This window comes from Microtus ochrogaster, unplaced genomic scaffold (assembly GCF_000317375.1).
Source record: "Microtus ochrogaster isolate Prairie Vole_2 unplaced genomic scaffold, MicOch1.0 UNK87, whole genome shotgun sequence".
NCBI classification, from domain to species: domain Eukaryota; kingdom Metazoa; phylum Chordata; class Mammalia; order Rodentia; family Cricetidae; genus Microtus; species Microtus ochrogaster.
Window position 1 is genome coordinate 391,296 of NW_004949185.1, and position 3,682 is coordinate 394,977.

Below are 3,682 nucleotides of genomic sequence, written 5' to 3' on the forward strand. Positions count from 1 at the left end.
TTCTGCTCTGTTTACTCCTCCCTCCTGTTTTAACCTATCAGGGCAAGCAGCTTCTTTATTTAATTAACCAATGACCTTCCTCCATCAAGCTAGGTGAGCTAGGTGAGCTGCTCACTGGGAAGAGGATTCTACCTCAGCCTTTGAATCGTGAGTTCTTTAGTGGAACAGAAATCTAGATAATTTCTCTTAGTAGCTTTGAAAGAGTCGGTGCCTGAGGGAACAGAATTTCCTCAGGCTGCAGCTCTTGTGGTCCAGCTGCTGCTTGTAATGGCAGAGTTGCAGTTGCTGACTAGGGTGGTTTCAAAGGCAGCAACCGTTAAACCAGAGGACAGCGGCCCAGGGTCAGAGAACTCTAGAGTCAACATCAGGAAAAATGGACTTCTGCTCCTGACTGGGTGGAGCTGAGGAATTCAGCATCACTGAAGTCAGACTCTAGAGAGAGACCTGGGCAAGGCTGTGGCCCACACAGGACTGCAGACTGATGGTCAACTGCCTTGGTCATTTCAGGACCTTCTCTCCTTCCCTCTAGAGACACTCTGAATTGTCCTGAGAGAAAGGTGAGCCCTAGGAGAGTCAGTCTAAGCTAAAGGTAAGGAGGTCAAAAAGAACTTTCCACCTCCCACATGTGAGAGACAGGGGACAGGTGGATATGGTGTCAGAAGGAGACAGCCTGAGTTTCCTCTAAAGCCAGGAGGGGACAAGGGAGTCCACTGATACAGTGATGATTTATATAAGCTATCAGAGATAGACAGAAAGTAGACATAAACAGGATGAAAATAGAAAAGGAAGAATTCACGCTATCTCTATTTCCAGACAACATGATTCTTTACTTAGAAGATCCTGTTGAGTCCACAGAAAACTCTGAGACCTAATAAATACCCGTGGTTTCCAGATACAACATCAATATTTAAAAAGTAGCCTTCATTTGTGCCAGCAGTGTATCTTAGGAAATGTACAACAATCAACGTGACTCCACCAGAATCAAGTGTCTAGAGATATATGTAACCAAAGAAAGGAAAGAAGTCTGCAATGAAAACACTAGACACTGACTCAGGAAATCACAGAAGAGGGTGTTAGAGGATGGGAAGACAATCCATGCTCCTGAACTGGCAGAGTTAATGTTGTAAAAATGCCCGTAGTACCAACATTAATATTCAGATCTAATGCAATACTATGAAGACTCTGACATATTCCATCATTTGAGAAAGAACAACAAGAACCTACCTGCAATGACAAAACCATGAGCAGCCAACAACCTGCAGCTGCTCCACTCCCAACCTCACATTTCACTGCAAAGCTGTACTGACAAAGACAGCCTGGAACTGGCACAAACTAGACAGGAAACCAAAGGCCTAGGATTGAGACCCTGGAAATAAAATGACAAAGCTTTGCATACTCAGTTTTCCATGAGGAATTCAAAGCACACACTGAAGAGAGCCCATTCTACACCCGATGCTGCAACATCGTTCTCCTACCCGAGAAGATGAATTCAGATGCTCACCTTTTTCCTTGTACAAAAGTAAACTTGGAAATGTTAAAACCCGAAAAACACAAAGTTCAAGAAGAAAACAGGGATTTTCTTCCAGATATTGGATTGAGCAAAAACTTCAAAATAGGACAATACCACAGGAGCTAATGAAGCCACGCGTCAACATGAAAATAAATTCTCTCCACGGCGTAGGACACAATCAGCAGAGAGAACAGAAGGAAGAAACCTGTACCGGCTATACTGCAGGCAGGGGACTAGAGTCTCTATTCAGGAAGAACTGCAGAAACTAAACAGCAGAGAACCAACCTTGCCAATCAACTAGTGGGTGAGGAAACTGGAGAGATAGTTGTCTTAACAAAAGAAAAAACACACAAGTGGCCACTAACCATTTTCACTGTTTTCAGTATCTCTACCCTTCATGACATGCAGATTAAACTCCTTTGAGGGGCTGGAGAGTTGGCTCAGAGGTGAAGGGCACTTGATGCTCTACAGAGGACCTGGGTTAGATGCACTGTGTGTAACTCCAGCCCCAGGGACCTGACACCCTCTTCTGAGCCCAGACACCAGGCACACACATGGTGCACATGCACACATGCAGGCAAAACCCTCATCCACATGACAGAGTGAAATAAAGATGATAAAACTGCTTAGAGACAGTGCTTCACCCCAGTCAGAAAGGCTGTCATCAACAAATCTGACAGCAAACGTTGGAGAGGAAGTGGAGGGAGGGGAGTCCTTGCTCGTGTGTGTGTGTGTGTGTGTAAATTAATACAGTCATTGTGAAAATCATTTTAAATATTAAAAAGCTTAAAAATAGAACTATCATACGACTCAGCTATATTACTCCTGGGCACATATTTTCATCCCATGTTTATTTCTGCTTTATTGACGAGGGCAAAGAACTGGATTTAACCCAGGTGTCCATCAACACATGAATAGATAATGGAAATTTGGTATACAAATAAGATGGATTACTGTTTGGCTCTAATCAACGTAATCACAAAATACTCAGGAAAATGGACGGACTTAGTACGTATGTTATTAATCGATGCTGCAGAATCTTATAAAAAAACTACATTGGTTTTCCCCATATATGGGATATAGCCAACAGTATACGGTTATGTGCAGACACCTGTACACATGTGTACAGTATAGCAAGATCGCATAAATACCAGGGATGCGGCAGGACTGAATGCAGGCAATGGACTTGAGTTATGAAGCAGGAAACAAAGTTAATTGTTTTCTAGTTATAAATCTGTTTGGATTTTTCTTTTTCCTTCTTTTTTTGCGTGTTGGTGCTGAATAAGTGCATGAATCATATTTGATAACGAATGAGTAAAATACAAACGGTCTCTCCACACGTTCATAATGACTACTGTGACTGTACTGAAATTCACTGAGCTGTATATAGTCTTTGTTCTGGTTAATTTCGGTGTGTGATTTTTTTTTGTAATAAACATATTTTAAAAAATTAAAAACAAGAAGAGACAGAGGCATGACCCCAGCTGAGGGTTTCCTCTTCCTCAGGACTAAGCTCAGCTCAAGAGCAGAGGGAGGAGTTGCCCAAGGCCGGAACCTGTGCGCAGCAGCGCGTCCTCCCGGTTCTCCAGGTGTCTGCGCAGCTGGCGCCCTCCAGTTCGGCCTCGACACTGTCTGCAGCACCATCCCGCTCCCACTTGGTCCGGGCGATCTGCACTGCCGTGTCCGCCGCCGTCCACGTCGTCAGGTCGTCGTTCAGGGCGATGTAATCGTGGCCGTCGTAGGTGAACTGACTGTACCCGCGGTGGAGGCGCCCGTTTGACCCCATTTCACAGCCTGACGTCTGGAGAGACTGCGGGGACCCCACCCACAGCCCGGTCCAGGTCTTACGCGCCCCGCAGCCCCGCCCACCCGCAAGCGGACTTCTCTAAACTGAAAGTGAAAGTGGGTCAGGGCCATCATCTTTCCAGCGTCTCTGCGGTTCCGAAATCTTCAGGGAGAATTTGGGACGTGGGGCTCGGGACGTTTTCTGCTGATCCATGATGGATCCTCCGACCGCGGTCACTCAGCGCCCTTGCTCTGGTTGTAGCAGGGTCCTCAGGTCAACTCGGAAAGTCTTTGTTCCTGGCGATCTGTGTCTCCCTCTCCCAGTACTCCTGCTCCACCCACTGTGTGTCGTCCACGTAGCCGACAGAGATGAACTGGGGCTCCCTG

General features: G+C 45.9%; 1 protein-coding gene and 1 pseudogene across 1 annotated transcript in view; one reads left to right on the forward strand and one right to left on the reverse strand.

Annotated features, from left to right (window-relative positions):
• LOC101990404 (H-2 class I histocompatibility antigen, Q10 alpha chain-like) overlaps window positions 1-3,682 on the forward strand; it is a 103,258-nt gene that overhangs the window by 81,960 nt on the left and 17,616 nt on the right. The window lies entirely within an intron of this gene.
• Window positions 3,025-3,682, reverse strand: part of LOC113455688 — a 1,273-nt pseudogene continuing 615 nt past the window's right edge.